The sequence below is a fragment of the Podarcis pityusensis genome (genome assembly GCF_964106645.2).
Source record: "Podarcis pityusensis genome assembly, chromosome: 4".
In the NCBI taxonomy this organism is placed as follows: domain Eukaryota; kingdom Metazoa; phylum Chordata; class Lepidosauria; order Squamata; family Lacertidae; genus Podarcis; species Podarcis pityusensis.
In genome coordinates, this window is record NC_138027.1 from 52,231,893 (window position 1) to 52,252,120 (window position 20,228).

The 20,228-nt window shown below is 40.7% G+C and overlaps 1 protein-coding gene across 1 annotated transcript in view; it reads right to left on the reverse strand.

Annotated features, from left to right (window-relative positions):
• TIAM1 (TIAM Rac1 associated GEF 1) overlaps positions 1-20,228 on the reverse strand; it is a 193,557-nt gene that overhangs the window by 163,471 nt on the left and 9,858 nt on the right. The gene's annotated exons all lie outside the window — the stretch shown is intronic.

Genomic DNA, 20,228 nt, shown 5'->3' on the forward strand with positions numbered 1-20,228 from the left:
CCCATTTTAAAATGTTCACAAAATCCTACACATCTTTACTAAGGAAAAAAAATACCCACTATGTTCATAGATGTTTAATCCTTTAAAGAGTTGGAAAGATAAAAACACAAAAATGCATACCATAACAACAAACAAAGAAAATACCCCCCCCCCCACACACACATACAGTTTAAAAGGCTTTCTTTAATTAGCCAAAGGGCCTGAGAGAAGAGGAATGCTTTTTTCTGGTGTCTGAAGATATGTAAGGAAGGCAACAGGCGAGCCTCCCTGGGGAGAGCCTACCCCAAGTGGGGAGCCACTGCAGAAAAGGTCCTCTCTCATGTTGCCACCCTCCAGACCTCTTGTGGAGGAAGCACATGAACAAGGGCCTCAGATGATGGTTGAAGGGTCTAGGTAGGTTCATATGGGGAAAGGCAATCCTTGAGGTATTGAGATCCTGAGCTGCTTAAGGCTACATAGGTCAAAACCAGCACTAGGTCCAGAAACTAACTGGCAGCTACTGCAGTCAAGCCAGAATTGGTGTTATATGTTCAAATCATCTTGCCCCAGTGAGCATCCTGGCCACTGAATTCTGCACAAGCTAAAGTTCCTGAACTGCATTACAGTAATCTAACCTGGAGCAGAGCACAGACAACCTAACCAGAGCACAGACAACAGACATTAGGCTATCCCTGTGTAGATAAGGGCAAAGCTGGGCCACCAGTTGAAGCTGATGGTAGGCACTCTGCGCCACCAAGGCCTCAAGCTGCAACAGTGGTTCCAGAATTGGCCCCAAGCTGCATACCCGCTCCTGCAGAGGGACTATAACCTATCAAGAGCAAAAAACCTCTCATCCACCCGGTCTAGGAAACTGCCCATTAACAGTCCTCAGCCTTATCTGAACTGAGTCTCAGTTAATTGTACAATGCACAAATTTAGGTGAAGTTCAAACAAAATGCAAATTGACTGTGGGTATTCATAGATAACACTGGGCAACAATTTTTTACTTTTTGAATGTTGTCTAGATTTCTACAACTGATTTAGGGTATTTTTGCACTGCTGAATCAGGAAATGGCATCCGTTTCTCTCCATCAGGTCAGGTTTTCTGTAAACTGAATGGTGGGCATTGATAAAGGTAAGTACACATAAACTGCATGTTGCTTCACCATTTTTCAAACTTCAGGGCTTGAACTTCTGTTTCTTGGAACTCCTGGAATGCTCAGCAGCACGGAGGTCTCTCTTCAGAGTCCAACAGTAGTCAGCCATCATGACTGCGTCCCAGCGACCCTGATACCTGGTCTCCATCTCTTTCATGTCCTGATGGAATCTCTCCCCCTGCTCGTCACTCATTGAACCCAGGTTCTCAGGAAACCGGTCCATATGTGAAAATAGGTAGTGCATCTTGACGCTCATGTTGCAGCCCAGGTTTCTGAAAGCAGTCAGCATGTTGTTGACAAGTTCTGCGTAGTTTCTGGCCTTATTGTTGCCCAGAAAGTTCTTCACTACCAGAACAAATGCCTTCCACGCTTCCAGTTCCACTTCGTTCATTGAGTTTCTGAACTCTGGATCTCTGATGAGCTGACGGATCTGAGGACCGTCAAAGATGCCAGCTTTCAACTTCTCCATGGTCAATCCTGGAAAAGCCTGGCACAAGTAAGTAAAGCAGTCACCATCCTTGTCCAGAGCCTTGGTGAACTGCTTGATTAAGCCAAGCTTGATGTGCAGCGGTGGGAAGAGTATTCTGTCTCTGTCCACCAGAGGGTCGTTGATGACGTTCCTTTCTTTGCAAGGCACCAATTCCTCCCGCACAGGCCAGCCCTTCTTCGTGTAATGCTGAGCACGGTCCCTACTATCCCACATGCACAGAAAACATGGGTATGTGGTGAAGCCAGACTGTTGTCCCAACAAAAAGTTCACCATCTTCAGGACAACACAAATAAACCACTTATGCTGATCATAACCAATTTTCTCCAGCACATACTTCACCGCTTCATAGTTCTCCTTCAGTGTACTCGAGTGAGCCAGGGGTATAGAGGCAAACTGGTTGCCGTTGTGTAGCAGAACACATTTCAGTGATCACTTGCTGCTGTCAATGAACAGTCTCCAATCTTTGGGTTCGTACTGTGGCACTCCAAGCTTGAGCAGAAGCTGCGCAATATCTGCACAGTACACCAAGTCCTTCTCTTCCGAGAAAAAACGGAGGTACTCTTGATGCCTGTTGCGGAAGAAGCTGATGCGAGCACTGTCAGAGAGGAGGTTTTTTTCCTTCAATCTGGATGCCAACAGTTCGGCAGAGTCCTTTGACAAGCTGAGGTCGCGAACTAGATCATTCAACTCCTTTTGGGAAAATGGATGTGGAGCATCATCTTCAAGAACCACTTCTTCTTCTTCATGTCCTTCAACACTGGAGGCATCTTCGTCACTAATGTCAGGAAGTTTTCCGAAGATAGGCACTGGAATTTCATCACAATGAGCTACAGGACGACGTGCTGATTGAAGATCAGGATACTTCGTGGGGTGGCTGCCCCATTAACTTAGTTTTGATCCCCCAACTTTATGCTTTGCTGCACAAATTTATGGAAGATTTCGAGGTTTTATGACTTCAAACTGATCCCTTTTCGACATAATCACCCAGAACTATCGGACCTGAATACTTCTTGTCATTAAAATAATCATTTCCAATCAAAACAATTATTTGACAAGGCATTTTACCCCCACCAACTTCTTCTAAAATGCTCCACACAAGCGTACATGTGAACAAAAACGTAAAAACGACATGTGGCCATTGCTCAAAAACTTGACCGGATTGAGCAAAACCAATGTGATTTTTGGATTCAGCGCATCAGATTAGTCCTAAATCAGCTGAAAAAATGCAGACAAAAATTTGTTGTTGACCAGTGTAAGTCTCTGTTGCAGTTTCATCTCTTTCTTTCTTTCTTTCTTTCTTTCTTTCTTTCTTTCTTTCTTTCTTTCTGTGTTTCTCTTTTAAGACCAATACTGCTATTAAGTATTTTATAAACATTTATGCCTGAGCGAAGTCTCAGACATGCACAGGCATTTCCAGTCTGACTATTGTATTTTAGACAAACTTTTAGACAGTGAAGAGAACACAAGCTCTCTTTAACATCAGGAACTTGTCAGACTTCATAACCAGCATTTTAAACACACCTTTCCAGTCTCATCAGAATGCAGTGTGCGCAAAAGGGGAGCAGATGGCCTTATAGTAAAAGCACAAGGCATAATTCACTGGAGGTGCCAAGAGCAGAACTGGAAGCAGGAAAAGGAAGCCACAGCTCAACACCATGACTGATTTTATTCTTGTATTTACACTACCTCTATGTTGCAAGTACTGCTACCATGTGGTTTGGGCAATTTTAACTGGAATATGTAGAAGCAAATACAGTACTCCACAGCTACTCTTGTCCTCTCCTTAATGAAATGAAATAACTTTTAAAAGGACATTTGCAGTCATTTTCCCAACTACTTTTCAGCATGGCGGCTGCTACTCAAGTTCATTTCCACCACTAGTGGGCAGGTGAGTGTTGACAGCAGAACTCTGCACACTATGATCTTTAGAAAACCCAGTTCTATCAGACTGTACAGACATGCTGAAACTCAATGCATTCACAATTCCTATGCATGTCATCGCTTTACACCTATTAGTAGTAGTAGTAGTAGTAGTATACTGCCCTATAGCCATAGACCTCAGGGCGGTTCACAGTCTTGGACGCTGGTTGTAACATGAGCTCTCCCAGTTTGCAGTATTTGCAATTTTCTGTGTGCATGTGGGGGGGAGAGGCATGTTCATGTTTTCAACGTTTTGTTTTGAGAACTTGCTGGATACTGTTCTCCTGCACTAAATTTCTACAAGACTATAAAAATCCATTATGCTTCATTTCAGTGGGACATTATTTTTCAGTTTGGTTAATTTCAAGGAAGAGATGTGTAGCTCTATCCTATGGCCTAGTTAGGATGGCTACCACAATGTAAGAGCTGACACAGGCATCAGGTTCACATACCCGCCCAGCAACAAGAACAAAGCCACAATAGTAGCAAGGGGGGGGGGACACTGACTTAACAACAACCACCATTCCCACAGAGTCCCTCGCAACAGCATTGCAACTATTAATCATGATGATGTTTAATTATGACACCCCCACATACACGGAAGCCACCGATCAGCACATCACACACCATGACAACATCACGGAACCCAGTCTACACAGTCCTCCCACACATGATGCATAAGCACATGGCCAATGAATAGACACGAGAGCTTCCCATTGCCCAGGGATTAGGAAAGCAGTTTGCAGAAAAACTATAACAAAGTTATAGTCCTGTGGCAGGATCAAAGCTCCTTGTCTGCCACTCACACAAAGAGATGCCAACATGAAAGGCAGAAGGAAGGGATCCAGATGCACAAAGAAGAATGCACATGCAACAGAAAGATCACAGAAAGCAATACCACAAAATGCCTGGTAGCACTGCAGTGTGCAATGAATGGGAACTGTCTTTTTTGTGCAGGGACCTGCAAATCCAGTTCACCAGGGGGAAATGCCCTTGGCCTTCTAGACAGCAGCTCATACTTGCACCGCAGTTTGGAGAATGTAAGAAACAGCAAAATTACTCTAACATGGCTTCTTACATCCTTTATGCTCAACCACAAATAAGAGAAATTGCTATCTTCAGGCTCTATGCACAAGCCAGATAACATGGGGAAGGGAAAGGAAAGGGTTGGGTGGGTGGGTGGGTTGGCTGGTGGCAAGAACAAATAAAGTAAGGTTAATCAGCCCAGCTAATTACTGGGGTGCTAAAGTTACACACAAATAAACCAGTACTTCTGAATGCATTTACACATGATGGAGTGATTACATAGGTAAGAGCTTCACCGGTGGCAGCCATCTTGTATAAATCAGGCCTTAGTCCACTTTGGGATCTTATTTTTTCTCTGACACATATATTCACACACCATACAACACAACCTAACAAGGGAGGACAGAGACTACAGGCAATTTTTCTCAGTCAATACAAAACCAAAATGGTGAAACACAATTATATATAAAACAGCCACGAATGCTGAGGAATGCCACATTTCATGCATTGGTAAAGCCATGGAGTCCAAGAGGCTCTTTGTAACAGTGTAAGAAATGAAGTCCCAACACATGGCATGGAAACATTCTGGAGTTACCAATCCCTTGGAAACATTCAAATTATGTGTTATCTTTTCCCTCTATCACAATGTTCCATACGTGTTTATAACATGTGGAAATTTGTAATCCTTGCAATGCCTTCCATTCTTGCACAAAATATATTCTGGCTGCTGCCAACAACCGTGTGATGAGTTCTTTTGAATGCCCTTGTTGTGTCTGATCATCCCATAGATTTAAAAGTGAAACCTGTGGAGTCTTATAAGAAAGGAGAATTTTCCTGATACACCTCAGACTGAAAGTTCTGTACAAGTGGACACTCCCACCATAAATGGAGAAATGTCCCTAGTGCCCCACAGTCACACCAACAACATGTCATTTGTGATGTTATATGTGACAGCTGAATCGATGTTCGATACTGTCTGTGGGAAACTTTAAACTAACATTCAATTAACATATAAACCTATACAATTTCTTCCACACCTTGGGATTTTCAAGAGCTGCAGTACATGTACTGTATTGTAACACTGTAGGTGCTGTAATAAAGACTTTGTTCTACTTAGCTAGGTAGATGAGGAACAAAACCAACCTTATTTTTTTTAAAAAACCTATAGCAAAAACTTTAATGTAGTATCATGCTATTGAATATAACATATTAAAGTTGATTTTAAAGCGATGTTAAAAATGTTTATAAATACATCCCACAAAAAAGTTTTAAAATGCTGCCATAGTAAATATTTTATTACATGTACAGATGCAAGACTTTTTTCCCTAGAAAATAAATCACTTGTGCTTATATCCCTTCCTCCTTGCTGCCAGCCTACATTTCTGTCAGCACAACCAATTCCAACTTCTTAGACTCTAATCCTGTCAGAACAACTTGCGCAAGGCCAATAAGGGAGGGAAAAGTTCACATTAATCCACTTCTGTCCTTCTTTACACAGATCACCCCTTGGAGCTGTAAGACCCCTAAGTTGGATGTGAGAGCTTGGATTTAGTTTGTAATATAACCATATAAGACTGTACAATCAGCTTGTTCGCTGTCTTCAGGCAATGAGAAATTTTCAGAGAGAGTTCTTTTTGAAGAGTCCAGTCAAGCTGAAAGCCCCATCTGTTCACTTTTTTAAAAACTGGCATTTTATAGTATTTTGCTTTAAAAACTTGCTTAAAATTGCACTGAAGTAGAGTTCAAGTATATGCTTAAAGGACTTGCCTGAATTTTAGCTAGTTACAAGGACAGTATTTGTTTAGATTATTTCTATATCTCACCTTTCGGTCAAACGATCTTCATGGTGGAGCTGACTGCGTTTCAACAGGAATGAGGGGGCAGCCGGCTCCCTTCAACCGCTCCTTCCCTGGCCAGTAGATGGAGACAAAGTGATCTTCCCCTTGCCAGTACTCGGACACCCAACTTCGTTTTTGCCAAAGGCTTTAATGCATAGGTCAGTACACTATGAAAGTCAGGCTACAGAGCAATCAGATTGCAGGAGTCACAGTGGCCTAAGTTCATGGCTAGGCATATGCTAAGACATTGTCCCAAACTTTACAGTCCCTGAAGCTCACCCTTGGAAGTGTGGGACAGGTAGAACACTGTGTTAGCAGAGTTTGCAGGACAGTTGTCCCCACGACCTTGGTGACAGGGGTGTACAGAGCAGGCTCACTGTCTGATCTATCCCTACGGGGAATGACAACTTTTCACTGGTGAGAGGTGGCACTGGAGTCACATCAGTCTGCAGTGACATGTCACCTGATTTGTTCACATGAAAGTTGGATGATGCCAGCTATTTACTAAGCTTTTATTTCAATTTGTGTTGGGGGGGAGGGAGGTGACATGATGTTGCATCAAGCTACATATTCCAGTCCATTTTCCTGCTGTTTTCCTTATTGCAAAAAAATGGGAAGAGGGTATGTTGTGCAAGACCTCCAAATAAACTTTAATTGCATAGCCTGAATTTGACAGTATGTGACTGAGCCTCATCTAAAAATAGGATCGCCCATAGTAAGAAAACACTAAGAAAGTTTACTTAATTCAAAATCCCAACATGTAGCCACAACCTTTATTATAAAGCTTATAGATACACAGAACAGTGGCATGCAGTCAGTAGACATGGGGAACTAGGCTAGTCCCCTAAATGTTCCTGCTAGCTTAGAGTATTAAAGTATTAAAGCCTGGCGCCTCCTTCCCAAAGCCCAGGAAGCTTCTACCCGGCTTAGGGAAGGAGGTGCGATGCTCCAACAGGGCCCAAGAACCCTTCCGCTTTTGGAAGGAGAAAGAGGGGCTCCAGCATCCTGTCAGAGGCCTGCCATCTCCTTCCCAAAGTCCAGGAAGCTTCTGCCCAGCTTAGGCCAGGAGGCACAACACTCACACCCACAACATCACCTTCCCCCACCCCCACAATCGCCCTTGCAAGCTGGCACCTCGGCCCTAACTGTCCTCCTACAAAAAATTCACCACACACCACTGATATAGAAATAGGTTTTTTTAAAATATTTTGTGATGACAACAGACACTATATTTCCTTTAATATAGTGTTAAGGAAAGTTATTCATTTAAAGTTAGAAGCCAAAGCAACACTGAATTTGATGCAACCAGGATTTCATCCTGAGACACAAACAATAAACAGCATACCTTGCTGTTTAGGAAACACAGAAGGCGAATATGAAGGAGGTTCGTTGGTTGCCTGAACACCATCTCCCCTTCACAACACCCCCCAGAATGACCTTCAATTTTCATCTGCCTTTCAGAATGATGGGAGGAGGGTCAAATATTCCTGAGGCGACAAGCTAAACTATAGAACTAGACTTTCAGGCTCCAACAGTGACAAGGTTATCACACTGAAAACCAGGGGTGGGGGAAGAAAGAGACCATCTGAATACATATCTGATTTGAAAGCTGCTGGTCAAAATCAAGGATATAGTGCAGAGCAATGGAGAGGGCATTCCTTCCAAGTTACGACAACCCGGATGCAATTTATCTGCCTCTTTATTTGCAACATTGTATAGCTTTTTAAAAAAATTAAAACAGAATCCTGAGCCATTTATTTTGATGGAGAGTCACCACTTTAATCCCTCGCTCAAGGTACGTCACCTCTGTGAGAGAAAGGAGATTGCTGAATCTAACAATTCTCAGGATTTTTGCAGTCCAACCTGGTGTGAAAAGGTGAGTACAGGAGTAAGTTTCTTGGCTAACTCAAGGCACACCTGGCTTGGAGAGACTGTTATCCTGTAGCAAGGATAGCTAAGTGAACTGGCTTTGCTATTCCTGGGAGGAAGTGGAAAAACATTTCAAGAGGACACTTCTGCAGGTATAGTATTCACTTCTGGTATCTTTGCCACTTGAAGAGAATTAGAAGCAATTTTAGAAACAGTTTCAGAATTTAGAACTAGCAAGATATCAACTACTGCAATGAAACAAAAAGTATACATTTTTTCAGAGGAAAGGAACAGATCCCCACCATAAGCAAATCCCATATTATTTGAACCATCTAACAATAAACCTGTGCCATGCAGTACCAATAGCAGAAGAAGAGGAATGGGGAGACCCAAGTTCAGGTCCCCACTCAACCATGAAGTTCACTGGGTGGCCTTGAGACAGTTAGCATCTCTTAGACTAACCTACCCACACAGTTGCTGCAAGGATAAAATCATAACCATGTATACAACTCTGAACTCTTTGGAGGAAATGTGGAACGTATTAGGGATGCCATATTTCAAACAGTGAAAATCTGGACAGAAAGTTGTTGAGCATATATCTGGATTTTCCCTGACGGTTTGAAAAGACATTTCACTAAACCCACAAAACCCACAAAAATATTCATTAGAAATACAACGTCCAATGAATTATTCCCTAAATAATAGGATCTGGTTTTCCCAGGAAGAATCACAATTGTTATTTCACACAGAAAGCTGCAAAAGAGCACAAAATTTCAGCCAACGTTTCTGGGGGAGGGAGGAGGGCAAGGAAAGGGGGAGAGGGAGAGAGAGAGATTGAGATTTTCAGTCATCATAAATCATCATTTAATCTGATGAGAAGCTGCAGCGAACCTTGGGGTCACATGCTATCTCCTCCAGTGTCCTTCTCAAATGCAGCTACAAGAAGCAGTTTGGAAGCTTCCAGTTCCAGTTCAGCATAACCACAGCTTGTTGTTTCATCCAAGCCTGACAAACTGTGGTCAACTAAAATTGATGCAAAAGCTTCCAAATGCCTCCTCACAGCCATGCCAAAGAGGACAGGGGAAGGGTAAGCACACAAGGCCAAAGCTTTTCATGGCTCGTTATAATCACGGACTATGGGTGATCTCTCATATTCAGGTTGCTTTCTAGTACTAAGAACGACCGTGTTCAACTTTACTCTTGGGAGAATTCCTGTGATATTAATAGCCATTTTCCCAGCAGGGTGATGTGGTGACAGAGAAAAGGTCACCTGCTCAAGATATGTAAGGCACACAGATGTTAAAAGCACCTTATAAAGTACAAGAAACATTTAGAAATGGGTTGCAAAGAAATTGAATAAATAAATAAATATGGCTAAAGTGCAAATATCCTAAAAGTAGGCCATCATTTTATTAGTAGACCTTTAAGGCTTGTATTTTCTTTTCTTTTTTTAAGTGGCTATATTCACCCAGACTCGAAATTGTCTCTGCTCTTTGTTCAATTGCAGGGCAGATGTTATGGCACCACATAAAAATCAAAGTTCTTCTCCCAGAGAAAAATTAACTTGGATGACAAAGAGAAGGTTTGAAGGCAATAAACAAATGAAGGAAGAATCTTGAACCAATATTAGTTGAAAAGAGACTGACAAGCGTTTGATAAGTCAATCAATCCTGTATCTCATGAGAAGCAGATCCAAAGATGATGGATAAGCACAGAAGGTGGCTACCTAGCAAGTCTTTCAGAAACACTGTAAACACTTTATTGCACAAGCTGGTGAGTCCCAGCCAAGTAGGCTGACAACACAGCAAATTCACAGATTGGAAAAAATAAAGGCAGACAGCTTTCATGGAAGCTATATGTTCATCCAATTTCACAGCAGTTGGGATTATCAAGACCAAATTATACTTTACCATCCTGTCAAGGGTTTGGGTAGATGGGCATTTCTACTAACCATAATGATTTACCAGCTAAGGGAGCTCACAAATAATTGCTTCTCCTTTCCTGCAATGTATGATAGCAGGGAGGGAAAGCCTAGAGCTTTCTACCAACAAAAGGATCTTTCGATAGATAAGAAAGGAAGGTAAGATGTCTGCCCTTGAAATATAAACAGGTCCAGACACCTCTTTATAGACAGATCTGCTGTCTCGTATAACTATTCTGCCCACAATTTTCAAAGATGGCTTTAATATAACCATGGGAAGGAAAGACGATTTGCAACAGACACTTTGATGGTATAAACAGTTCTGTTGTCCCCAGCTTTACTGCGGCAGTGCTTCTGCTGACCACAAAAGGAAAGAAAATTAAAAAGCCACTAGATACAGCCACTTAAAAAAAAAAAGGCAATGCCAGATGTGAAGCCTTGCTTGAGCAAACATCTTCCACTCATATGCTTGCCACCAAGAAAGTGTGAGGAATGTATCAAGGTGGGGAATCTTGCATAGCCTTTGGTTTAGCTAGTGTGTCAAATTAAGTGTGGGGATAGAATAATAGGATGCAGCCATATTCCCAGATCCACAGACCACCTTACCTTTTCCAGTGACAGTGCCCCTCTCTCATACACTCACACACACAGACACGATTACAGTTCTATCACAGCTCCATTTCTCTCTCACACAAGAGTATATGCTTCTATTTACATAACCTGACAGACCAGAGGAGACCTATATTTTATGAGCATACATAAGAAAGGGATTCCACCATAGCGAAGCTCTCCCTCCCCCTCAAGTGTGTATGCTGCATTGTTCTGCATTATATATGGACAGACTTCCGATTTGCTAACGGTGATGGAAAAATTTCCAGGGCTTTGTTTTTTCACGAAAAAATTTTCAATTTCATCTTAGTAACAATGAATGGGTGCCAACTACAAATAAATATTCAGGAAACATGGCAGTTTCAGAGATTTTAGCTTTGCTTACTAAATGCAAGTGAAATAAACATGCTAATTTTGATCACTCTCTCGGGTACCAGGACATTTTCTAATGCAAACTGAAAATTTTCTAATACAAATTACTCTACTTTGCACATATATTTTAAAATTCAAATTCATTCCCCCCCCCCCCCGAAAGCAGACATTGCTGCTTGTGAGATCTACTTTGTCAGACAGAGCCAGATGCAAAGTAGTCTCTCAAAGGGGGGGCCATTTATCTTTGCACATCATGAGCCCATAGAATTGGGATGACCCACATAAACAAATCTACATTTGAGTTACTAGAGATCAGAGATTCATACAGCCCAATTTAAATGGAGTGGGGAAACCTTTTGGTTGTTGCTGTTTAAGTTTGGAGTCTTGCTATTCTACTAGAAGTTATATATCCATTTACCAGTACATACTGATCCATCTTCAGCTCAACCTTGTTCTAGATCTCCTCCTCTTCTCCCAGATAAAGGTAACCTTGGTGGAGTACTAAGAGGAGGAGCTGATCTCCTCAAGGACTGACTCTCCCACATGAACTGACCCAGATCCTGCAATCATTCATAGACAAATTACCACATTTCATTCTAACAAAACAACAAAGTTGTACTTATTTTAATTTATTCTTTTGAGATAGCCTCTCAAATGTTTCAGCCAGATTTATGTGCTGGTAGCTGGCATATTTTATGAGGTATCCATCCTTGCCAACATAAAACTGGCTTTTGTCTAATGAGTGCTGGAAAGTTTGCACAGCATCTTCACTAGATGCTGCCTGGTAAATAAAGCCACCTTAGCCTACTTTGTCATGCATTACCCATGACAAAAATAGAACATATTTTGCCTTAAAATAGAACATATTTTGCCAATATTTTTATCCAGAATCACACTGTGTTCCAAGCTAAATTCTGAAAAGTGAAGCAATTTCTCTTCTGCTCGCTTGTCATTATACCTAGGCTTCCATGATTATCTGAGTCAACATAAAAATGCAATATTTACAAATACTTAGGCTTTGATGCATGTTTCTTTCAGCTTTCACGCTATAAAGTAGGGGGGAAATTACCCTATCATCAACCCCTGTACAGTGGTACCTCGGGTTACATACGCTTCAGGTTACAGACTCTGCTAACCCATAAATATTACCTCACGTTAAGAACTTTGCTTCAGGATGAGAACATAAATCGTGCTCCGGCGGCGCAGCAGCAGCGGGAGGCCCCATTAGCTGAAGTGGTGCTTCAGGTTAAGAACAGTTTTAGGTTAAGTACAGACCTCCAGAACGAATTAAGTACTTAACCTGAGGTACCACTGTATTGTGTTCTGCAATACCCCTCCCAAACCCTTAAATCTTCATTTGAGGCCCTTTTCCAAGGCAGATTTGGAGGGAGGGAGAGCCCCTCCATTTGTGGGTCTCCATCTATGGAATGCACTCCCCAGCGAGATGCCTTCCTAGACATCTTTTTGACGCCAAGTAAAGATTTTTCTCTCCCCCCCCCCCCCCGGCTTCTGATAAACCAAGATGACATTGTTTGTGGTGCCAAAGCTTCCTTTGGCTGCTGTTGTTTTATTGATTTTGTTTATATACCGTTTTATATTTTTAAGGGGGAAAGTCTCAAATTGGTTTACAAGCTGTTATGGGGAAGCAGGTGTTGCATTTTATGTTATGCATAATATACTTGGTTTATAACAGTGTTGCAAGTCACTTGGAGTTTCTTCAGGTAACAAGTAACTAACAACAACAACAGTCATCATATGTGGCTTATCTGGTAGATTAATAATTATCTCCAATAAGTGCAAAAGGAAGTTGTGCAGTTGCCTCTTGGTTTATCCTCTGGCTAGTGAACCAGGATTTGTGCTTTGACTAATTGCACCGACAAAAAAAAAAGCCTGTTATATTAAAGCAAAGTTCCGTATTTGCCAGAAATTGTTCAAATGTGGGGAAAGGTGTGTTCTGCTTTACATCTGTGTTAAAAGATCCTGTTCCTTAAACCTGCCTCTTTGCTCCAGAAGACCATGTCCCAGGAACCAGAAATGGTCAATGCACAAAACTCTCCCACACTTCTCTAGCCAGTACTAGACGTTTATTGTGGTCAATGTCCATTATGTGAGAAATAAACAATACTGAATTCAGTCATTCACTTATTCGCTCAAGCTAGGAAGAATCCTCCCAGTTGTCAGAGGCAAGTCTAGCTGTCAAATTTCTCAGGCAAAAACAACAAAGGAAGTTGCTAAAACACATTCAGATCCACAATTCCTTGGTAATGCTTGGAAGACTGAATGAAACCATTTAGTAGGTGTGGTAGGTAAGTGGCAGCATTACTCTACCCCAGCCCTTTAGACTCACAGTTCTGTGGTTTTAACAGTGTCTGCTTTGTAAACCAGACAGCCTCTATTATAATTTAATATATAGATGGAAACCAAAATACAGCAGTTTTCTTGTAATTCAGATTCTATGTATTTATATTAATGCACACATGACTTCCAAGAAGCCCATCTGAAACACAAGTCAACGGTTGTATTTTTCTGCCATATAGGACTTCCTTTCCGAAAAGGATATTCTAGACAAGTTGCTCACTTTTCTAAGGTGGACTTTGCCATTAAAAAAAATCCAGAGTCGTTCTGTGTACTTAAATAAAAGTTACACCCTTGCTACTGGCTACAAGCACAGAGAAATTGACTAAGGGAAAACATATGTTAGGACCTCCTGGCCTGCCCACAGTAAGCAACCACAATTAGTATCAGGGGCTCCATCTCCAAGGAGACAATCTTCACCAATCCCAGGAACAAGTGAGCTTTATTAACAGCTGAGGTTTGTATCCAACGTATTGCTAAGTGAACGTCTCATCAGCACAAAGGCCTTTACTTGCACAACAGAAAGTTCTACGCTCCACCTGCGTGCCCCCTAAATCTCTTCTGAGTTCCCCCAACCCTCTAGAACAGATTCAGAGAGAGAGAGAGAGAGAAAACCCATTGCACAAGCAGAAATCCTTGCACTGGCGGAATGTGCCAGTCTAGCCCTACTGTATTAACATTCCAACCTTTTGTATCAATTTGAAATTATTTTTCCCTCCCCTTTAAGGACTTTTGCTTTGTATAACCTTGCGAGACAAAATAAGTTCAATAAAAAAAATAGGATTTTCTAGAAATGATAACATTTGACATCCAATGTGGTCCCATGAAAAATCTATTGGGACCTGGGATAACAGAGGTCAAATCACTGCTCCAGTTATAAGATTACCATGAGCAAGTCTCTGTGTGTGTGTCTGTTTCCCATCTGTACATGGGAATTATGGATGTTTCTCACAAAAAGAAATGGTACAAGAGGCTGAAAAAGACAGAAAAGCAGTTTGGATACAACATTAAAGATTGCAATAATATGTAGGGTGTTTGTTAGAGTTGCTAATGCAATCAACATTAAAAAGAGAGAGAGAGATCCATAATTTGAATTGAGCAACCATATATTGATGATGAAAGTTAATTCTCTAGAGTAGTCAAGTGTCCAGGATGATCACTTATTTATTTATTTATTTATTTATTTATTTACTCATTAGTCAGATGAGCACAGTTGTATTCAAAACTAAAAGCTTTCTCTGTGAGATGTGATAATTGTCTCCAGAGACATCTCTCCGAAAAAACATCATTCTTAGATTTAAAGTAAATAAGAGCCTTTAAAGTTACATTCATCTTATATCAACAGACAAGGTTTCATCAAAGAATAAAAGATCTAAAGATGGCTCTTGGGGAAATCATTTTATGCTTAATCTACATTTAATTAAACCTATTTTCTGATAATTAGTTATTGATTGTTTGTTAGCAGTTTGAAAGAACATATTCTTTCATACATATTCCAGCTCATTAATCCTAAAGGAGTTCATCCTATTTAAAGACCAAATAGATCGCTACTCATTTTCAGATTATATCACACTGAAACAGATAGTGACATTCACAAAAGTGAAATAACTTCCTAATCTGCATATCACTTTTGTGAATGTCTGTTTGGTTCACCCTATCAACTTTCCATTCCACATCCCTCCACTGACTTCTGAATCCAGCTGCACTTGCTCAACAAAACCCTCCCTTTTTATTACTTCATGTGTTCCCAGACTGAACCTTGACGCTGGAATCAGTTCTGGCAGAAATTAAGTCCCATCCAAATCACCTGTATTAAGAAAGTTCCCACCTATTGGTCTTACAGCAGTCTTCTAGAACGTCATGGACTCCTTAATTTGGCCAATCTTTTTTTAAAAAAATCTAATAAAACATCGCTTTCAAATGTTTGTGAAGTTTGGTATTAAGTAACATAGCAAGGGCTGAACTATTCTGCTGACTCACATGACAGCCAGATCAGGTATATATATTTGTTTCTGCCAAGAAAGTGTTAAATATCACATTCTCCCAGTAACCATGGAACTCGGATGAAATATCTACTGTAGGATTTCCTTCCTCCCCAGCCCAGAAGTCTGCTACTCATTATTGCTGTGACTCCTGAGGGCAAAAAGACAGATCACACAATTTTAGGAACAGCTAGCAATTTACCCATCTTCATAATAATGCAAATACTTTATAAAATCATCTCTTTTTCTGATTAATTTTAGGTGTGCTAGATAAAAAGATATAGAGATAGATAGTTAGGTAGATGATAGATAGATAGATAGATAGATAGATAGATAGATAGATAGATACCATACTCTGAATTGGATAGTTGCAATTGGAATGTTTCCCTCAGATAATAAATGACCCAATCTGGTTTCTGTTGATTTTTAAAACTAAACACCTAATATGATCCTATACTTCTGTTAATAAAAGAACTGTGTAGTTTCTCTTTTTTCCTCTCTTATACCTTTGAAGGGTCTTGTGTTTTTCTAACAATGGAAACAGACCTGGGTAACAAACATTTTATTTTTCTAGAGATGGGGAAACAGTCACTGCATTATTATTATTAAACTTTCTATACCTCTCTTCATGTGTCTCCATCCCAAAAGGCAATCTGAAACTTGCATAACACTTTAACAGCTTTTTCTTTTTCAAATGACTCCTACTTCTTCATTTCATCTTAAGAGTTCTTAGAGAGATTAAAATTCATAACTTTGCCATAAACTAACTTTCACCTCCCTCCCCGCACAGCCCCAGTTTTGTTTATCATTAAATCTGATGATTTAATGAAGCTTCTAGAGATCTTGAAAGCTCACACACTATTTGAAGACATTTTGACTGGCCTGGTATGGATTTGGGATTTTTTTTCCTTATAGGACACCATGCCTACATTTGCTGTATTTTTCGCTCTATAAGACGCACCAGACCATAAGACGCACCTAGTTTTTGGAGGAGGAAAACAAGAAAAAATAATATTCTGAATCTCAGAAGCCAGAACAGCAAGAGGGATCGCTGCACAGTGAAAGCAGCAATCCCTCTTGCTGTTCTGGCTTCTGGGATAGCTGCACAGCCTGTATTCGCTCCATAAGACGCACACACATTTCCCCTTACTTTTTGGGACGGAAAAAGTGAGTCTTATAGAGCAAAAAATACGGTACTTTTCATGCGAGTAGAAATGCTATTATCCAGGAGTGAACTACAGTCTTTGTCTCACATGAGCAACATTAGTAATCAGACCCTGCCTACATAGTTCCATTGTCGTCTAACAATGTACCATTAAAATGGAACCATTTCACTAAAAACCATTTAAAAATCAATCCTGAAAGGACAATTTCAGTGGAAGTGTTCTATAATTGTTAGCATGGATCATGGGCATGTCTGTCTGTGTAGATTTGAGCTTTAAGAATCTAACTAAAGCACTGACCCAGAGAATCTTTAATTCTGATAGTGATCTAAAAACAAAAAAACTAGAAGCTTGACTTGAAAAGTAGGTGATTGAAAATCAGTATATAAAGAAATTAAAGTGACTTGTACGTGAAGAATGATGAGACACAAATAGAAGATAACATGTTAAGGCTGAACTAGCCTAGGAAGATGTGTGGCCCTGGAATACTTTTGCGCAACAATTTTGTCACATTTTAAGAAAAACTTTACAATGATAAAAATTATTTTTAAAAAAAAAATTGTCAGATTTTGAGAGTCAATAAAGTCTCTAGCCCTGAGGATTACAGATAAATGTTTGAAAAAACCATGGCCGAAAACTGCTGGATTGTTTGAAAGAATGCTACAGGTTCAAACATTCCTCCTATCAAATTTTTGCTCAGATATGATGAAGCTCACTGGGTAGTCTTCACACGTCATCTTTCAATGTAACTAATACTCCACAGGACCATGAAGGATTGCAAAAGAAAATATTTTACTTATTAATTGAAAAGCATTTATAAATTAGTTATTATTTTTTAAATCTCTATGTGGTACACCAGCAAATACAAAGTCAGAAAGACAGAATGGGGTTTTTTGAGAAGAGGGACAGAGTTGGCATACTCTGCTCTTTTTCCCAGCTGTAGTGATGCAACATTAAGTGAAATCGTGCAAGTCACCAAAACAGGATATATGTCTGCATGTTAAGTGTTTTCAAGACTAAACTTGATATTCTGCACTTGAGGGTAACTGTTTCAGATTAAGAATGTTGCACAACAGAGGTCCAGACCTAAGCACTGCCCTGTGCAAACTGTGTTTGCCCAAGAGAGGGAGGCCCAGGGACAACCAGTTCAAGAAGTTGCCCATCATGGGGAAAAAATCATCTTCTTAGACCCCTTGATAAACTCCTTTTAAAGTTCAAAATTAAGGGCCATCATATGGCCACCTTGAGTTATAATCCAACACACCAGATTCATCAAAATAGGTACATTGTCTCACTGTAGATGTCATGCTAAATTAACCATTGTTTAGTATAGGATGGCGCTGTAGTCTAAACCACAGAGCCTAGGGCTTGCCGATCAGAAGGTTGGCGGTTCGAATCCCCACAACAGGGTGAGCTCCCATTGTTTGGTCCCTTGCTCCTGCAACCTAGCAGTTCAAAAGCACGTCAAAGTGCAGGTAGATAAATAGGTACCGTTCCGGTGGAAAGGTAAACAGTGTTTCCGTGAGCTGCTCTGGTTCACCAGAAGCGGCTTAGTCATGCTGGCCACATGACCCCGCCGCAATCCCAGAGTCGTCTGCGACTGGACCTAATGGTCAGGGGTCCCTTTATCTTTACCTTTTAGTACAGGATATGCATTGCATGTTAATCAGCATTAGCTTTAGCCAGTGTTTCAAAGCAGCTTTGAATGCTGGTTAAAAGCTGGATCACAATTTTATTATTCATTAAGACATTTTTACCTATGGTTAACACAAAAGAAACAATCACGATTCATGTCAACAAGGGAAGAAGGCAGAGAGCACAGGAGCCTGCTTCACATCTCTTCCACCAGGCTCTTGTGTTAATAGCATGCAAGTAATAAGTTAGCTATGCCTTCCAGATTATGCATTTTCTTTATGGCCCACATCTACACTCTTGTGTCAGAGTACAGTATCCCTTTAAATTTTCTGCCTCTTTACTGCAGCCAAATCCTCAAGCATCAGAGATTTGCTGCACTCAGTTTTTTTCTGTCTCACAGCAAAACAGGAAAAAGATAAGAACAACCAGAGAGAACACTCAGTTACCAGTTTGTTAACCCAAAAGCTTAGCAGGAGACACTAAAACGAATAAGGTGTGGACAGAGTGAGCAACAACATTCCAAAGAACAGCATTTTAAACAGAAGCAGGGGAGCAAATATACCCAGAAGAAATTAATGTGAGAAGGAAGAAAGATGGAAAGTATACCCCACAACCCAGCAGTCTACCCACAACTGGCTGGTCTATGTTGTCCACACTGTGTACGCTTGCCATAAAAAACACCAGTTTGTACACACACAAAATGCATTTGTTACATCAAAATGCTGTCCTGACCTGCAGCTTAAAAAACCGTAGAGCCACAAGCACATTGCGGACATTTCCCCATTGTTGTCCAAACCTTGATTGACTAGAAACATCATATTCTCCCTAACTGACCAGAGTACAGCCAAAGAGCAGTTCAATTGGCTAAAGTGCCCAAGAATATTAAAAGCAGGCAGGGTGCTACACAGTTACTCATAAAGACTTTCTTCTGTCTTTTAGCCAATAATTGAAAAAGATGTTGTCTATTTCTGTCCATTGCCAGAGTTTCTATACTTCCCTTGCCAGTAAAAGCAATTTGGCTCCATTTGGCCACAGCAGTGTTATTCTCCTGCACAGGTGGGCATGGATTTTTACAACCTGAAAACAAGTCAATGGGCAAGGACATTACTTTTGACAATATTGAAATAAGCATTATTATATTACTGTTTAGTAAATTAAAGTTTCAATCTTAGGCTTGTACTGTTGTTAAATAGTGCCTCAGGCTTCTCCCTATCTACCCTCATGGTGCCATATCATAAAACATGCGGCTACAGGCCTGCTAAATGATGTAATGGCAACATTTAATACACGGGGTAATACAGGGGGGATATTTCCTGGCACAATAAGCACATACATATGCCAAGTTTTAATCCTTAGATTTCAGAGGATCTCTGCAGGTAAATCTCTGCACAACTGATGGAAGTTCTTCAAAGTTTTATGAGATCATTCTTGCATTAAAACACCAGTGTTGCAAAAGACTTTTTTTTCAATAATAGGGTAGGATGCACTGAAGAAAACAATGAACAGTCTCTTGCTTGTTCAGTGAAATGCCAATGGAAGACAAACGTCAGAGTGAAGGAAGCCAAAATGGTGCCCTCCAAGTGTTGCTGGATTACCATTTCCATCATCCCTGGTCAATGGTCAAGCTGGCTGGGATGATGGGAGCTAGAGTCCCACAATATCTGAAAGCTCCATGTTAGCTACATGCACTTTGGAATCACTGGTGGATTGCACCAGTGAACCTGGATGGCATTCTATTTTCTGAAGTCTGATTTTCATCCCAGAAGAGAATGAAAATGAATAAATGTCAAAGTACCGTATTTGTTTTATTAAGCAGTTAGACACATAACTGGTGATTCCACAGAACAGGACATGGGCATGTCCTAGAGAGGCCATCTCTGAGCAACAGGATGACACAATCAGGCTGTCACTG